A 19,901-nucleotide genomic window follows, 5' to 3' on the forward strand; every position below is an offset into this window, starting at 1 on the left:
ATCTCACTATTATATTAAATTTAACAAACATTATTATTATTTAACTAATAACTTAACACATATAGCAAACTTATCAATAATGTGCATCTTTAGCTCCTTGGGGATGGCTCTCCAAGACTTCTAATCTGCATCACATTTGACACATACTAATGCTCTAATGTCAGAACAAAAGCTGGCGCGCTTATCTGACTTTACTACGCCCATTAATTCGTCAACAGTGATTCGGTAACGGCTCCCACCATATGTGTCGGACATGTACTTCAGCTCTTTTCTTCTTGTCTATGAACAAAATATATATTCATAATACTTAAGCTAAATAAAAACTTTATACAAAATGATAAATTTACAACGTAAACATTTTCTGGAACCTTCACCATCCATTGTCTTTGACGAACTCGCACCACCGTCGACCATCACACCAACAATCAAAAAACAAATTCATTATAATCTGCAAAATTATAAAGTGTTTCCAAAACACATTTTGAAGAAGAAGGAGAGCAGAAGCGCATATTTCTAGGAAGGTTAGGGACTTTGTGCGATGAAGGCTTTGTTGTGCAAACATCTACAATAAATATAATTTTGATTCCTCTCATTCACATGCACTGAATGCTCTAATCTAAAAAGTGAACGACCTTTACGCGATGAAGCATTGGTCGTGCAAGGTTTTATCACTAACGCTATGAAAGTTTCGTTGCGCAAAACATATAGATTCGAAATATGGCAGTAAGGTTATCCACGTTTTTTGTGCCCTTTGCGCTACGAAACTGTCATCGCCAAAAGTTTTGTGTGATGAACTTTATGGATTGTAATTATGAAGTTTATGTAAACATAGATCATTAGGATCTATAAATACGTAAATTTTATAATAACAAATAAATGTTCAGTTATAATATTTATTCTAAAAATAATTAAAAATTTACGTAAATTGAATTATTACTGTCATCGCCAAAAGTTTTGTGTGATGAACTTTATGGATTGTAATTATGAAGTTTATGTAAACATAGATCATTAGTATCTATAAATACGTAAATTTTATAATAACAAATAAATGTTCAGTTATAATATTTATTCTAAAAATAATTAAAAATTTACGTAAATTGAATTATTATTTAAACAATAAAATATGAATTAAACTCTAATTAAGTCCAAATACATAACTGATAAAAATACCTCAAAATTAAATATTGTCCTCAAAAAACATAAATTTAAAACTACTATTTCGATGGTCCTCTATTCTGCTCCATGACATAACGCCACCGCTTGTAACCCCCCTTCAACATCGCCTCCATCAACTTCATCAACTCTTTGTCCGTTTCGTCAAGAGTATAGTTACACTGTTACACATATATGCAAATAATTAATTCCAATATATAACAAAAAATTTAACCAAACTATATATTTTCTACTTTTGTCACACTTACTAATAATTGATCCATCACCACCTTCTTAGCATTCTCGGGCACATATTTCCAAGAACGTCACTCAGTAGTAGGAAAACTAGTTCGCATTATTGCATCAATTGCATACACAAACTCCACATATTAGCTCATCTAATAGGGCTCAGAAGGCATGCTATACTTCCTATTTTTATCCTCCATTCAAGTACGAAGAGAATTGTGAAGAATAAGGAGAGCAGAACCACATATTTATAGGAAGGTTAGGCACTTTGCGCGACAAAGCCTTTGTCATACAAACCTCTATACTAAATACAATATTGATTTATCTGATTCACATGCACTTAAAGCTCTGCATAAAAACTGATTGGACTTTGCGTGACTAAGCCTTTGTCATGCAAGTGTTCCGCAGAATATCACGCACTGAATGCTCTGACCAAAAAATTAAACACTAACAGACATTTTTACAATGTTTTGCACGATGAAATGTCGTCCCGCAATGGTTTATGTGACAAATGTTTTGTCTCGTAAAACCTTGCACAACAAGTGAAATTATTTATTTTATTCTGTCTCGAAAACAGTTTCTCAAAATACTAATGTCAATATTATCGTATTTTGGAAATCTATTCTTGAGACGAAACAAAATAAATGCAGTCCATATAAATTTATTCTTCCAAATTATTAATAATTCAGTGTCATTATTTAATTAACCATAAATAGACTAATAAAAAAAACTATTCCAATCTTCTACTAGTCCAGCCACTCTGTGTTGCTCTGTGTCAGGTTGAATATGAAACTTCAACTCCCGGAAATGATACTTGAACACAACATCGATGCACTTCATCACATTTGCGTCATTTTTGTTAATGTCCCAATCAGGCTGATATGCAAAAATAAATAAATTATACATATCACTATTATATTTTATCTAAAGAACTAAATTCTTATTTAACTAATTAATAATTTACACGTACTGCTAACTCATCGATCATGACCGTCTTTGTCTCCTCGGGGACATCTCTCCAAGACTCCCAATTCACTCCGCATCTATCACCCACCAATACCCTAACGACGCCCCTAAACTTGTTTACCATATCCGACTTCTTATATCTTACTAATTCTGCGTCACTGATTCGGTAGTGGCTCTTAGTAGAAGAAGGACTACCAGAGTCTGCCATCACGTATGAAAAAACAAAAAAATTGAAATAACAATTCGATGAAAGGAATTATGGATTCTTTGCTTTTCGAAACGAATTGTGAAAAATAAGGAAAGTAGAAGCACATATTTATAGGAAGATTAGGGGCTTTGCGAGATGCAACCTTTGTCGTACATACAGATTTTATGCGACGAAGACTTTGTCGCGCACGATTTTCCTAGAAAAACTTCGTCGCGCAATCTTTTTCGCACCAAAAAAAATTTATCTACGATTTTTTTATTGACTTTGCACGACGAATATCTTTTTTCCGTCATGCAAAACTCCCTTGCGCGACGAATATTGCTTTGTCGCCCAAACATCTGTCTTGCAAATAGTTTTTCCTACTGGTGATTACTAATCCTGCATTGCAATTTTTGAGGGTATGGTATAATCGCTCATCCTGCACTGCATATTTAGTTTTCTTGCTACTCAAATGTTGCTATACATCGCCCTTCTACACTATATTATTATAATAAGAGCAATGCGTTACAATCGTCTTCCTTGTTAATTTTCTTTCTTTCTGGTAGTAATACTCAATACTGATGGCAATCCTTATGTAGTGCATACTACTAACTACCTAATAATTTTTATTAATGTCTAAATTATGCAAATCTCAAGCCTCAAGTTTCAAGTACTTATCATTTTGGCCTAAAGTCCAAAAATGAAAAATTTGTAAGAACTAGAAGTTCTAACACTACATTCCTCTAGAATCCATATTATTGCAAGTTTTTACACATCTCATTTTTCTTTAAAAAAAAAAATAGTAAACTTGGCAAAGCTTGATTTGTTGCTTTTGACATCACTGTAAAGAATTACCTTACTTGGGTTGTGGATGCCAAAATCCATCTTGAGGTAGGAAATCTTGGAGACACCATCAAGGTGGGAAACATTACATCCTCCCAAGAACCCACTTGTAGCCAACGGGCTTCACATATGGAGAAGTATGAGCTACAGGTCCAAACACCTTATGTTTCTTAAGCGAATCGAGTTTGAATTAGATTGTTTGTTTCCAGTTTGACCAATCGGTTTTACGTCGACATTCATCAACAGAACGAGGTTTAATGTCATCGCTCAACATGATCTCAGTAGCTACTGCATATGCTAATGCATCGTCGATGATCATCTTATTTATTACCGCACATCATTTAAGCTAGCATAATAGATCGAAATCTCACGATTCTCGAAAGGTGGATTCGTCTTTTCAATGATGCTTCCATAATGCAGAATTCCCTCATGAGTTAGATAGAATGAGTAAGGGATAGTCGGATTCACGGTAAGCTCTTCAGGGGCCCATGCCATGGGTTTCCTCTTCCAGGTGTGTGAATCTTTTGAACCAAGAGGTTTGCCACGCTTATGTGTAGGGGCAGATGATTGGTTAGCCGCTAATGTACGTTGATCACCAAAATTGGCATCCCGGGCCTTCAGGAGGGCAGCCCGTCATACATTTGGTACATCCATATTTGTAGGCATATTCGCAGCTGGAATATGTGGTCTTATCACTCGCGCTAGATTGGTGAAAGCACCTGGCATGCTCTGAGCTATGCTCTAGAGATCTAATATGCGATGCACTTCAGTTTCAGATTGAGCGGTGCGGGGATCTAAATAAGACAAAGTAGGAGTCATCCATGATAATTTACGTTGTTCTTTAGGAACGTTGACGTTCTTATCTCCCCCTAAGGACTGGAAGACTGTCTCATAAAAGTGACAATCTACGAAATGAGCGGTAAATAAATTGCCTGTCAAAGGTTCTAAGTAACGAATGATCGATGGATAATCATATCCGACATAGATTCCCATTTTTCGCTAAGGCCCTATTTTTGTACATAAAGGCGACGAAATCGGCATATAGACTGTACAAACAAAAATGTGTAGATGTGATATGTCGGGTTCGTATCTGGTAACCAACTGAAGGGCGCTATATGGTTAGGTCGCAACAAGCCTCAGGCAGACCAACATGGTTGCGTGCAATATTGCATGGCCCTAAGCAACGATCGAAAGCTTGGTACATATGACCAACGATCGAGCAGTCATTTATAAACGCTTAATGAATGCCTCTGCTAGGTTGTTCTGGGTGTGAACATGGGGAATTGGATGTTCAACTTCAACCCCAACCGACATGCAATAGTTATCAAAAGTTTTAGATGTGAATTCTCCAGCATTATATAATCAAATGGATTTGATTTGATAATAAGGGTGGTGAGCCCTGAGCTTGATAACCTGAGCCAACAGTTTGGAGAATGCAGCATTCCTTGTGGACAACAAGCACATGTGTGACCAATGTGTGGAAGTGTCAACAAAAACCATGAAACATCTAAATGGTCCGCATAGAGGGTGAATCAGTCCACAAATGTCCCCCTGAATCATTTGTGGAAACATATGAGGATACGAACAAATCTTGTCATAAGAAGGGTTAATAATAAGCTTTCCCATTGAACATGTTTGACATGTGATTTCTTGAATCGAACCTAAGTTTTGGGTTAATGGATGCTTGTGTGATGATTTGAGGATACGGCGCATTGCTATTCATCCAGGGTGTCCCAAACAATCTTATCTAGAATACGTTTTTGGCCATATTCGTAAGAAGTTATGCACATAAATTCAACTCCACTTTCTACATAGGTTTCAGCATGGTAATTATTATCTTTAATGTCCTTAAAACTCAACAACGTTCTTCTGGAACGCAGAGAATAAAGTGCCTCATCAATGGTCATGATTGTACCATTGGACAACATTATACGTGCCTTACCGTATCCTTTGATCAGGTTGGATAGGCCTAAGAGGGTTGTAAAAGGTGCATTCTTAGGTATAAAGTTAGTGAAATAGATGCGTTCACGCAAAACAATGTGTGTGGCTACATTATCTGCCAGACAACTAACTTTCCTACTAGTCATACCTAGAATGAAAAATTAATTTGAATTGGTCACATGCATAAAAGTTCTAAAAACAAATATCAATTCAAAATAATTTTAAGTATTCAAGGTCAATAATTAAAAAAACCTAATGTCCAAAAACAAATCACCAACAAATAATCCGAATATAAAGGAAAATTGTTCAAAATTAACCAAAAACAAAGGGGTGTTCGGCCACTACTGTGGAATTTGGCCCCAATGTCTAAATTTGAACTAGAAAAATAGTTTATGTCTAAGATTTTAATATTCTATAGGGGTAACATCCTTTTGAAAGTCAGAAACCTCCATTTTGGTACTCTCTGGTTCATCCACTTGCATAAAGTTTGATTCAAACTTTTTAAAACGAGAATGATATTCAGCTATAACCTTCTGGGGAGCCTGGCAAACACGGGACCAATGGTCATTTGAACCACAGCGATAGCACATGTTTGCATCCATGGTTTCAGGTGCTTTACCTTTATTCTTGAAGTTTGGGGCCTTGGGAGCAAGGTTAGGGCGCTTCAGGGCTTTGCTTCCTCCATTAGAAGGGCCTTGACTTTATTAACCTTGACGAGGTAGCTTCTGGCCCCCCTACCATGCCTCTTTTGGTGTTTTGGGCGTTGGTTCATGTTATAGTGTGCTTTAGGCACATCAATCACCCCAGTAGGCCGAGCTTGATGATTTTTCATTAATAGCTTATTCTGCTTTTCAGTGAAAAGTAAAACATTGATCAAATCCGAGAACTTAGTGAACTTCTGAGCTCTATATTGTTGTTGCAGGACAATATTAGTAGCAGAGAATGTCAAATAAGTCTTCTTTAGGAGATCTTCTTCAGTCAAAGTTTCTTTACAAAATTGAGAAGTGTTCAAATTCGACAAACTTTAGAATTATATTCATTCACTGACATAAAGTCTTGGAAGTGCAAATGCTGCCAGTCATGTCTTACTTCAGGCCAGAAGTTGCCATTTTGGTGATTAAAGTGATCACCCAAAGAAAACCATAGTGCTCTTGGATCCTCCTTAGCAAAGCACTCGATTTGCAGTTCGTCATGAATATGTCTTCCGATGAAGATCATGGCAGTGGCTTTCTCAGCTTTGCCAACTAGGTTGTCCGTCTCATCCTAAATGGTATGACGTAAATTCTTTGCAGTGTGGTGGAGCTTCACATCTTAGACCTACTTAAGGTAGTTCCTTATAGAGACCTCCAAAGCGGTGAAGTCGAGTTTGTTCAAATTTGACATGTTCCGATCACAAAATAGATGGACAAGATGTGGTTAGTGCAATGGAGAAAACAATATCAATCCATTCACATATGAGCAAAGCATTCAGGTTTTAATAGACATGTATTGGTTTAAATTCGCACTAAAAACTTCGGGTTTTCATTGTTAATGTTTTTAAGAAAAACTTCAGGTTTTCAAACAAGTCATGTTTTTAGAAACTTCAGGTTTTGCAATAATTATGAACTTCAGGTTCATATGTTCTTGCAGACAAACACAAATATATACACAAAAATATGCCAATAGAACTTTAGGTCTATAATTATAATTGAATTAATTATTTGGACTTCGGACCAAATTTAAAGTGTGGGTGAAAAAATATAAAACCCAAAATGTCTAAAAAAAATAAACAATTTAAAGTGTGGGTGAAAAAATATAAAACCCAAAGCCCATGGGTAGGTTGAGCAAGTTTGAGTTGTACGATCCAGGCCCAAAGTTGGGCTGGAATGGGTTTGGTTAAGTTGCAGGCCCATGACAAATAGGAGATGGGCCAGATCTAAGGGAGAGCCCATGATAGGGCGCAAATCTGGTGCTTCGGGGACACCAGGAACCTGAGTTGGTTCAATATTTTGAGCCGGGCCACTTCAGGCGAGCCCAGTTTTAAAAAATCCTTTTTTTTTTCGTATGGCTGAACTAATGGTTTGGGCCACTGCAGGCGAGCCCAAAGAAGGAAAAAAAATGTAGGTTAAGAAATCAAATTCCAAATTGGGCTCGGGTTGGGATCAAAGACACCCTATCCACATATGGGTGCGTGGGTTCAACGGTAACCCATAATTTGAACGGGGAGTGAAAAACTCTCAACGTAGGAAAAACCCTAGAATTTTGGATTTTAATTTCAAAAGAAAAAAAAATCGAATTACAGACAAAAATTTGTCGGGGACAACTTTAGGTTGTCGGGGGTGTAGCCGAAGGTTGCTGGGCATGGCTGCAGGCCATGCTACTCGACAGTGTTAGGGTGGGTGATGCCTTCTGGGCGTCGGGTCTAGGTTTTGGGCTTGGCGCCGTAGCTCCAGGGTGGGTTCTTGGTTCGGGGGTAGCCCATCGATATGGGTGGGTTTCGACAAAACCCTAAACGAAAATTTCAAATTAATTCAATGCATATTTACATAATTTAATGCATAAGAAGTTATTTGATGCAAATCATGGCAATATCAAATTCACATGATTCAATAGTTATGAATATAATGCAAACACAATTTATGTAGAATCTAAAATTCGAAAAACGTAAAGTTGGGTCATGCATTATGGTGAATGTTCATGCTATCAGGGTTGCAAAAATATCGAGATAAAAACCATTGTTTTGGAAGAACCTGATTGCGTGGTGATATGGATGAGCTGGTTTGATGCAGAAAGATTCCAGGTCAGATTCCTAAGCACAGCGGAAGGAGTGTGCTGATAACGTGTTGTAGCCTATTTTATCTAGCAAGGAGAAGGGGGCCAGCGGCAAGGAGAGAAAAGAGAGAGATGTGTTTATAGAATTGTATAGAGGAATGTGTGTGTTATTCCCCCTACGTAGTGCCTTTATTTATAGTAAAAAGAGGGAGAAGAAATCCTTCATCCCCAAGGAATACAAGTCCATATAGGAAAGAATAACTACAATCAAATCTAATCTAGGATTTACACAATCACAATTAAACTAGGAAAGTTTACAACATAATTTTCTTTTTCGTACATAAAATGATTTTGAAAATATCTTATTTTTGGGAATGATTGTGCTGGATTTTTGGTAGAAATCAATTGGAAGTGCATAACTGGAATTAAGGTTAAAAATAGATCAAACTAGCAGGGGGTGTCGAGATCCTCAAAATTCTGTTGGGTTTTTTGGGGAAACTTGAGGCGGTTCTTGAAGATCTCATGACTCTTGACACAACAAACATTAGTTGTTACATATTTTGATCACTCATAAAATACTTGCTCTCTATGAAGCCATTTGTGAATAGGTGTTGTGAGGTGATCCATCTTATTCATATCACATGTGGTCTACCTTTAATAACAACAAATACAGAAACATGTTACAAAGTCAATTGATCTTTTATTTTTTATTTATTTTTAAAGCCTTGAGTTTGACGTACTTTTTCAAAATGTAATATTATATGGGCTTACAATGCCATTGTAATTTCGTTCTACAGTATTTTTAGTTATATATTTATCCAAAAACCCGAGCCAGAGAATCGGGACCGAACGTCTAGGTACAATTTTTTGGTATTGTCATGGTTAAAAATATTCCCTCTTCATCTGAATCAAGAACATATGGCCCAATAATTTGGTCTAATGGCAACATTCGTCCACTATATACTTGAGTAGTGTCATGAGGTCAAATTTAATGGACAACAATATAATCCAAGAAAAGAAAAGATAATTAAAAATCACACAATCATGACTTTTTTATTTATTAGAATCCAAGAACCCTCACAAGCAATATTACATTCACAAGAAAAGCAGCAAGAAACCCACACTTCGATGCACAACAGATTATACTAAGCCACCGTTTCATGGACTTATTATGCAAAGTAAGATGGCAATCTCTCTAGATCAAAAGAGATCTCACACACCACAGTAGGCTTTGATAGAACACTTCAATTTCCTTGCCTCTGGTGTTCGATCGAAGTTAAGGAAACTGAAATGATCAAATGGCTTATAGAATAAGGGATGTTTCTCATCAATTAGCTCTTCAGGTACTTGTATAATCCCACTTTTGAATGCGAACTGTCCTAGGGAGTATCTGGTTTTGTAGTCTTTCATGGTGACTTGATGATCACAAGAGGGTACTCTGTCATTGCTCCATGCCTGCCATGTGAAAACAAGAGAAAGGAAAAGTGCATTGAGGCATATATTTGGGATTAAAAAGATTTATATTTGTACTACGTACATTCTAATGTTATTTCTTCCCACTTGTCTCATCTCATGTTTGATTTCCTTGGATGACAAGTTCACCACCTAATTATGTATGACTCACTGTAAAATTTATATATGTACTCATAAATCAATTTTCCAGTTCATAAATCAAACCAACAAACGAAAAATAAAACCTCTATCAATCACACTTTAGCTGCTTGAAATTAAGAAATTGACCTACCATGAACGCATCACCTGCCAAGATGAGAAAAGATGAAGGTGAAGGATTCACATCAATCCACTGACCATCCTTTGTTCCAATCTGCAAACCATTCACCTGATCTTCTGTGTGAGGATGCAGTCCCACATTGGCTTCATTCGCTGCTTGTGTTTTGTACTTAAAGCATCTAAGCAGGTATATGTAGTGATTCCATGTGAGAGTCATAAAGCCTCTGCACACCGTACATATCAAAAACCATGCTTGTCACCATTTGACTCAATTCTGCTACCAGCTTTGAGAAGGAATAAGCAGTTTCACTAATCAAAAGAATACAAAATCAAAGCATATTAGGCATAATATGTATTAGGGTTCTTTAGATATAAGTCCATGCAACACTTATTTCTTTGACAAAAACTCATCTCATTTAAACATCTAAATAAACCCCAAATTTCAAGTAAACTGCTATGTAAACAAATAAATACCTATTATTTTCAAACTATTTACAATTTGGCCACAACACTCTAATTATGTTAATGAATTTAATTATCCACCATAATTTTGGGAAATAAGTGCCTTATTATTATAAAATTGTCTACTTTATACTTCTCTTACCATCATATGTAGGCCTGGCAATTCCTGACAAGACCCGATAACCCGACACGACACGCTACGAAGTTAACAAGTATTTAGGTCGACTCGATAACGAATCGGGTTGTTATTGGGTAACCCGATAAGCACCTATTAAGATACGGGTTGGTTCGGGTATACACGTGGGTAACACGATACACGATAAGCAAAAGATTAATTTTATAATTTTATAACCCTAAAAAAATACTATAATAATTATATATATTAATTTAACAATTTTATACCCTTAAAAACTATAGTAATTATATATATATTAAATTAAATTTATAAAATTGGTGACCATTGGATCGGCTGAGATTTAATCTCAGTTGTCCATTGTGCATTAGGTTGGAGGCTATCATTCTCTTCTCTCTCATTCACTTTGATCTCTCCAATCCAAACTTACTCTTGCGTCGTCTCCTTAATCCGCATCTCTCTCGCATCCTCCTCCGTTCATTTCCTTCAACTTGACTCTGGCAACCACAAGAAAACCACACACAGTCAAGCACACGCTAAATGTATGAATTTTGTATTTTTGGGTATTCTGTGTTTTTTTTCAAAAACTAGTGATTTGGGGTTTTCGTTAAAATTAAAACTAATGGCTGGGGATTTTCTGGGTTTGGGGTTTTTAGGGTTTTTTTATTTTGGTGATTCTGGAATTTTTGGGTTGGGGCATGTTTGCAAACATTCAAAAAACCCAGCGATCAAGCAAGCGTGCTTCACGTTGGCTGAGCAAGCTTGAAAATCATAAAAGGATAAGGTAGAGATAAAATCAAGCATTGGAATTTGGGAGTATAGATGTAGTTATGTAAATTAACTTTATTATGTCATGCCATTTAGTCGTATTGTAAGCCGTAAGGTGAGATTCATTACTTAATGTCATATATATATATATATATATATATATATGACATTAGGGATATGTTATCAGGGGACTGGGGAGGTTATATATTATATATATTGGGGATATGTTATCAGGGGATTGGGAAGGTTAGAATTTAGGTGGCCTGTGAGGCAGGTAGGTAACGACAGAGTAGTAACGCCCCATCTATTTTTGTTTTTCTGTAGGAGATGCAATGTCTTCATTATTTGTATGGAATTATTTGTCCCAAGTATTGGCAATTGGCAGACATGTCCCTTTTTTTTTATTGTGAACGCCACTAGTTCATTTGTATCTATGTTTCATTTGGGGTCTATTTACTTGAAGTTAATAAGTGGGGTCTATATTTGTTTTCCAAATTTGGAGATTTGGAACAAGCAAAGCAATTAAGCAAGGTTGCAACTTGCAAAGTGCAAGGTATTTTTAATTGAATTGTGAATTTGAAAGTAAATTTGAATTGGGTTGTGATTTGTGGATATGTGAATTGGATTTTTGACATTGAATTGGATATGTGAATTTGAAATGGATATAGATAGGTGAAATTGAATTTGATATGTGAAATTGAAATTGAAATGGATATGTAAATTTGAAATGGATATAGATAGGTGAAATTGAATTGGATATGTGAAATTGAAATTGAAATGGATATGTGAATTTGAATGGATATGGATATGTGAAATTGAAATTGAAATGGATATGGTATGAAATTGGTATGAGCAAGTTTTTACAGTTTTGTTTTTCTTTCTTGAAGCAATGGATGTTGTAGACCATGATTTTACGAACCTTAGTGATGGAAGGTTAGTGGAAGTTACAATGAGAATACAACTTGATCATGGAAGTGAAAATACAAAAGATACAAATACAAGTCTGACAAAGAAAAAGGCTAAAGTGATCAAATTAGGTAAGCGAACACTCGGGTCTCCTGTTTGGAAAACTTTCAACAAATTGACTACTATTTTTAAGATGGTAAAAGTCGTGCTCAATGTAAAGATTGTAAGAAATTGGTAATAGATAATAGTCATCATGGGACGGGTAACATGAATAGACATTCGAAAACATGCCCTGGACCTACTGGTGGATTATTGTCGGTGTTTGAATTTTGTTCCCAAAACTTTGATCCTATGGTATTCCATGGCTTATTGGTAGAGGTCATCATCAAGCATAATCTTCCTTTTAGTTTTTCTGAATACGAGGGAATTAGGGCTTTGTTTGCATATATATATCTCTTGATATTAAGTTACCGTGTAGAAATACAATTAAAGCCTCTGTGTTAAGGATGTTCAAAAATGAAAAACAAAGGCTTCATAATTTGTTAGGCTCAGTTGACGGTAGAATTTGTTTCACATTAGACTTATGGACCTTGCAATACACTGATGGGTATCTTGCTCTTACTGCTCACTTTGTAGACAAAGATTGGAAATTGCATAAAAGAATTTTAAGTTTTTGTCACATGCCTCCTCTGCATACTGGTGTTGCATTATTTGCAAAAATTAATGCATTGGTGACTGAGTGGGGGATTGAGAAGAAGTTATTTTCTATTACTTTGGATAATACTTCTTCAAATATTTCTTTTGTTAGCATTTTGAAGAATCAATTGAATCTTAGAAGTCTTCTCGTGATGAATGGTGACTTCTTTCATGTACGTTGTTGTGCTTATGTTTTGAATTTGATAGTCCAAAATGGACTTAAAGAAATTGATTCTTCGGTGATAAAGATTCTTGAATGTATCAAGTATATAAAGGCCTCTGAGGCTGGGAAACTAAAGTTTCATGAATGTATTAGATAAGTGGTGATATTGGATAGTAGTAGAGGTTTGAGACAAGATGTCCCTACTAGATGGAACTCAACCTATATTATGCTAGATAGTGCAATTTTCTATCGATATGCTTTGATTCATTTACGGTTGAGTGATTCAATTTTAGTAGTTGTCCTTCTTCTGAAGATTGGAATAAAATAATGAAGATTTCCATGTTTTTTGGGTACTTTTATGAGGTTACATGCTTATTCTCTAGGACAAAGTACCCCACATCAAATTTGTTCTTTCCTAAGGTGTTCGTAATCCAACTTCAAATTAAGGTAGCCATGAATGACTCTAAAAGTTTCATGAATAAAATGAGGACTTACATGTACACGAAGTTTGAGAAGTTTTAGTTGGAGTACAATTTGATTTTGGCAATTGCAATCATCTTAGACCCTCATTATAAATTGGATTTTGTGGATTGGGTTTACACAAAGCTTCATGGTGCAAATTCAGTCGAATTTACAAAGGTTAATGACAAATTAAATGTTCTTTTTTGTGTGTACTTGGATAAACTTTCACATCTTGATAATTCAAATACTCGAGTGAATTCAGTGCCTAATCATCAAACAAAATCTGGAGATGTTCTCTTTGAGGTAACCTAAGTTTGTTTTTACTTACTTTATATATTTGTAGCAATAGTACTATAAAAAGTGTTGATATTATATTTGAAATTGACATGATGCATGATTCTTATTACGTTTTCATTTTTATTTTTTATGATGTAGGATTTTGATAATAATTACGATGGTTCAAGTTCGATTGAAAAAAATGAATTGCAGAAGTATTTGGAGGATAAAAGAATTGATAGAAAAGTAGACATAGATGTTCTTTCTTGGTGGTAAATGGCGTGTTTTCATTATCCAATACATTCTTAGTTAGCACGAGATGTGTTAACAATTCTCATTTCAACTATTGCATCAGAATCTGCATTTAGTATTGGGGGTAAAGTAATAGATTAATATCGTAGTTCATTGTTACCAGAAACAGTTCAAGCTTTGTCGTGCACACGAGATTGTCTATTTGGAAAAGGAGGTAATATATTTTTATATGGTATAGTACTATTATTTTATTTCTTTTCATAATTATTTTGGTAAATTTCTCATAATTTGAATGGTTTTTAATGTTTGGTTTTTCTATACTTAGTTTATGCGGAATAGAGTTCTAAAGTGGAAAACCTTACTAAAAACATCATCAACATAACTCTTGAAGGCAATAGATCAAACCAAAGTTCTAATACAATTTCCTCATGATAATCGATGAAAATTGAGGATTTTGTAAAAGGAATAACATGCAAGCTTTGAGTTCCATTGGCAAGGTTTAAACTTTCGAGAAAAGCTTCACAACCTTGAAAAACTCTTTCATTTTGCATATCCTTGCACATTTAATATTTTGTAATAGCTAGTAATGTATGGATGCTTTTTTATTAGGCTCTATTTTCGAGTGTAGATGTAGTACTTAAACGACAATTGTATTTTAATGTTTTGAAGTAATATTTATGTAGCAATGTGTGGTATGTGCAAATTTAAGAGAAAAATATATTTTTCTTAACGGGTCATAATGGGTCAGGTCACTTTACCCGTTGGGTAAAGTGACCTGACCTGTTAAGGACCCGTTAAGATAACGGGTGTGACATGACACGGCCCGTTAAGATAATAGGTGTTACACGAAAACGACACGAACACGACAGACACGACCCGTGTGCCAGAGGCCTAATCATATGTTTCATTTCTTTTATTTGTTTGACAATCATTGTAGGTAAATTATTTTGCATGTATGTATTAGGCATATTTTGTTAAAATTATATATATGCGTGCAAATAATTTATCTATATTTTTATGTAAAATAATATGTAATTAATTAATTTTGAATCAATTGGCTAAAAACATTTATTTATTTTGTAGGTAATTTGTTTTTTCATGTGATATTACATATATACTAGCCACATTTTGTTAGTATTATATAGAGTGTGCAATCAATCGACATTCTTTTATTTTGTAGGTAAATTGTTTTATATTTTTTTTTGAAAAATATTGGCATTTAATTAATTTTGAATAAAAAATATTTATTTATTTTGTAGGTAAATTATTTTGCATGTATCATTACTTAATTTACTAGGAATTTATATTGTTATTATATATATATATGTTGTGCAAAATAATTCACCTATATATGTTATATTTAAAATATTGATAATTTTGAATAAAATAACTTTTTTATATTTGTAGGATATACTAATTTACCTATTAGCATCATGTGACAACAACTATACAAGGAACATTGGTATCATGTAAATTTTTGTTATTAAATGCATAGGAATCATGACATTTAAATTTTTTTCCAAATCCCCATAAGGTATTTGAAGACATTTAATTGAATGAAAAATGTAGATAATAAGTGAGAGACCTAAAGTAAGTGTTATTAGGGGTAATTTAGACATCCAATGACACACCCCGACCCGGAATGTCCACTAGGACTTCGAATCGAGCTATGTTGGCCGACACCTGAAAGGTGACGAAGCCCTAAAGTGTGATGATGTGGAAAATTGTGAATAAATTTAAACCTAAGAGTGCCTAAATACCAGAGTGTATTGGTGAGCGGAAATGAACTCACTTCACACATGATGTTAGAGCATAAGCAAGTACAAAAAAATGATATAAGAATCGTACCCTCGAAATAGTCTCCGATACTAAGAATCGCTGCGAGTCTTTGGTGATAATAAAACTTAGCTAATAATACCTGGAGGGTGAAGACAAGACAAGAGTGAGTGGCCATGTAAGTAAATTACTAATAGGAAGCATATAACACATGTAATTCCTCGTTACAACACCTGTATAATTTTTAGAGAAATCATAATGTACCACAACACAGCATCTCAACAATAATACCAAATAATCATGCGATTAGTATCTCATAATAGTACACAGGTTGGAGCCATCTCTAGTGACCTACACGATATATTCATATCTCATCACATATTTCATCAATCCTGGCTAGCATGTAAGTCGGAGTCATCTCTAGTGACCTATACGACATATTCATATTTTATCACATATCTCATCAATCATGGCTAGCATATAGGTCGGAGTCACCTCTAATGACCTATACGACATATTGATATCTCATCACATATCTCATCAATCATGGCTAGCATATAATAGTCGGAGTCACCTCTAGTGACCTATATGACATATTGATATCTCATCAGTTATGGCTAGCATATAATAGTCGGAGTCACCTCTAGTGACCTATACAACATATTGATATCTCATCACATATCTCATCAGTTATGGCTAGCATATAATAGTCGGAGTCACCTCTAGTAACCTATACGATATATTGATATCTTATCACATATCTCATCAATTATGGCTAGCATATAATAGTCGGAGTCACCTCTAGTGACCTATACGACATATTCATATCTCATTAGTTATGGCTAGCATATAATAGTTGGAGTCACCTCTAGTGACCTATACGACATATTCATATCTCATCAGTTATGGCTAGCATATAATAATCGGAGTCACCTTTAGTGACCTATACGACATATTCATATCTCATTAGTTATGGCTAGCATATAATAGTCCAAGTCACCTCTAGTGACCTATACGACATATTGATATCTCATCACATATCTCATCAATTAACTAATATCGTATACTTACTTGAATTTACCTAAACTTACCTAAACTTACCTGTGTGTCCTGCGTACCTTTGCACTTCAGAGTGTTCATAGCAACACAATTATATATAATGCATCATATACTAATTCATATACGAATTATAAACTTATATGCATGACATTCAAGGCATAATCTCATTTAAACATATTTCTGGGAAAATATCAAGTATATACATATATATACTTAAAACCAAAAGCCCACACATATTGCTCAGTTCCTTAAACAAAGCTATGGTCTCGGTTATTTAATATCATTTCTTATATGGCTGCATCTAACATCTCGTTAGAATGCCTACGTACCCTAAACAGGGATCAAGCCATTCATAGTTCACAATAATCATTTATAGTAATACGCATATGGATAGATCACAATGAAATCTAACTCAACCATCTCATAGTATTTTATAACATATAAATATATATATGTCATGGCATAAGTTCTCAGTTTTATTTAAAAGCATTTATAGAATTATCAATCATGAAACATAAGATGAGCAAGGAAAGATCCACTCACCTGGAGTCCATGCTACAACTTCCCAGCACAACCATCGAGGCGTCACAAACAATTGGCGCTTGTGACCAAAACCAATTTGGCTTGGAAACATCTCAATTTCACCAAAATCCGTGCGGACCCTAGAATTTGGTGTGCTTCGATTCGACCTCCAAACTTGTTTCAACGCCTCCACCACTGCTTGGGCTTTGTTCCTGGGTTCTAGGGAAGTGTTTTGGTAGTAGTAATTGAATGAAATTGTTTCAGGTTTAGTGGATTTCGAGCAATCATTCCCGCGGCACCCATGGTGGTTTTTCCACCAAACTTCAACCAAATTCCTTCAAATTTTGGATGGGTTTTTCCACCAAACTTCAACCAAATTCCTTCAAATTTTGGATGGATATGGAAGAGGGGAGGTCTAGGGATAATTTCCAGGTGAAGGATGAGTGACTTTCGTCGGAAAAATGGTGGGTTTAGCCGGAATTGGGACCGGGTCGAAATCGGGTTGTTTTGGGCACATGGGTCGACTGGTTGGGTGCTCCTCGCCTCCCTCCTTTCCCTCCTGGTTCTTCTCTCCCATTTGTCACCCTCACTCTCCTCATTTCCTGATTGGGCAGTGCCCATCCCTTTCTCTCCTTCTCCATTCTGCTGCCATCAGGTAGCTTTCCTCTTCTTCCTTTCTTCTTTTTATTTTTCCCCCAATTTTTTTTCCAACTCCTCCCTTAGTAAAAATAACAATAACCATAATAAATGAATAGGATAATGAATAACGAACTTTAAAAATTTATAAAATCATAAAATTTGGGATGGGTTGTCACATCCAAAAATACAAATTTTGCCAAGTCGATCAAACTTAATTATGGATATTGCTTAGTTGGAGCCTAGTCATTGGGTTTTTGTTAGAGAAATTTACCATGATGCGTTTTAGTTAAAGAAAATTGAATTCCAAGGGGTGTACTCATATTTTTAGTATGTATTATATATAAATATATGTATATGGGATTATTTCCTCCCAATCTCAGTCAACGTAAATGCTTATGCTGGAAATTCGATTAGGTTAGTTTTTGCTTCAGTCTGACTACGTAAACATTTGTTTAGAATATATATGTATATATGTATGTATATATATATACACACACAAACACACAGTTCTATACAGAACAAAAATGGAATTTAGAGTGAGTATTGATTCATCAAAATATAGCAAAAATGGTCATTTCCTTGAGGCCACATTATGCGTGTGAAACCTTGAGCTCCTTCAACAGTTGTTGGATTATCGACCCCAGAGGAAGGAATGAATATTGTCCAAAATAGCTGTGGTAAGGCCTATCAATGGTCTTTTGCTTTTTAGTTTCTAATGGGAGACCAAATAGATCTTCCATCGCAGAGGAACTTTATGGTAAATAGCTCCGAAGCAGCCATACTCTTCTAGTGCATCCTTGATTTGTTTGCATGCCAAGAGCCATGCATCTGTACCGAGCTTCAAGTTTTCATCAGATAAATCTATAACAGGAAGCTTAGGCTGAGTTTTTGACCCCATTACGTCTAGTGAGCTTTGACTGCTCACTAATGACATGGCAGCTTGTCAGTTAGTATGGTTGTAACTGAAAAGTCAGGTTGTTAGAGTTGTTAGGATTGTTGGTTAGTATTCTCAAGCTATATAAGCTGAGATGGATGTGTAATATTGTATTATGAATTCATTTCAGTAAATGCAATATCAAATCTCTTCATTTTCTTCTTGGCTTTCATTTGAATACTTCATCTGTATATCTTTGAATGTTCTCAATTCTATTATGATGGTATCACTCTCCGAGGTGTGACATAGGACTTCTTCCGCTGTAATTTCTGGAGCAATTTCTGGGTTGTTCAAGATTTCGGTATTCTTCGAAGCTCAAGGTTGCAAATGATTTCAGGTTTATCAGTCCCTAATTTTGGTTCTTTAGTATACCAGATGTTCAATGAAACGTCTCAGTGAGAAGATTTCTATGTTCTATCATATGTTTTGATGAATCCAAGGCCGATGCCATATATTTTGATGCATTTTTGAGTAATGAAGATTGAAAGTTTAAAGATTGAAAGAAACAAGGCCAAAGCCATTCTTCTGGATTTTCTGCACTTCAAAAGGTCGAAGCCGAAGTGTCGCAATTGTTACAAGAGTGTTCAAAGTTGATTTCTGGGTTTTTTGAGTTTTTCTACATTTCATAAGGCCAAAGCCGAAGTGTAGTGTTTTTTCACAAAATTGTTCGAAGTTCATTTCTGGGTTTTTCCTTTCTACATGTCATGATCTATGAAAGTTGAAGGATTGCTGGGTATGCTTACTGTGACACTCCACGATGACAACTTTGTCAAGTGGAGTTATCAGTTTCAGTCGGTGTTAAGGGGATATGATCCCTTTGATTATTTTATAGGGGAGTCTCCATGTCCACCTAAGTTTGTTATCAATACAGACACTAGTGTTACAACAGCATAAAAAGATTGGATGAAGAAAATTTGGCATTGCTTAGCTTGCTAATTGCAACTTTATCAGATGATGTCATGGAATATGTCATCGGTAGCAAAACCTCACAAGAAGCATGGACAAGCTTACAAGAAAGATTTGCTTCAATTCTTGT

General features: G+C 35.2%; 1 pseudogene; it reads right to left on the minus strand.

Moving 5' to 3' along the window:
* Positions 1-9,113: 9,113 nt before the first annotated feature.
* Positions 9,114-18,908, minus strand: LOC126612468 (probable 2-oxoglutarate-dependent dioxygenase AOP1.2; annotated as a pseudogene).
* Between the last annotated feature and the right edge of the window lie 993 nt (positions 18,909-19,901).

This window comes from Malus sylvestris, chromosome 17, assembly GCF_916048215.2.
Source record: "Malus sylvestris chromosome 17, drMalSylv7.2, whole genome shotgun sequence".
Taxonomy (NCBI): domain Eukaryota; kingdom Viridiplantae; phylum Streptophyta; class Magnoliopsida; order Rosales; family Rosaceae; genus Malus; species Malus sylvestris.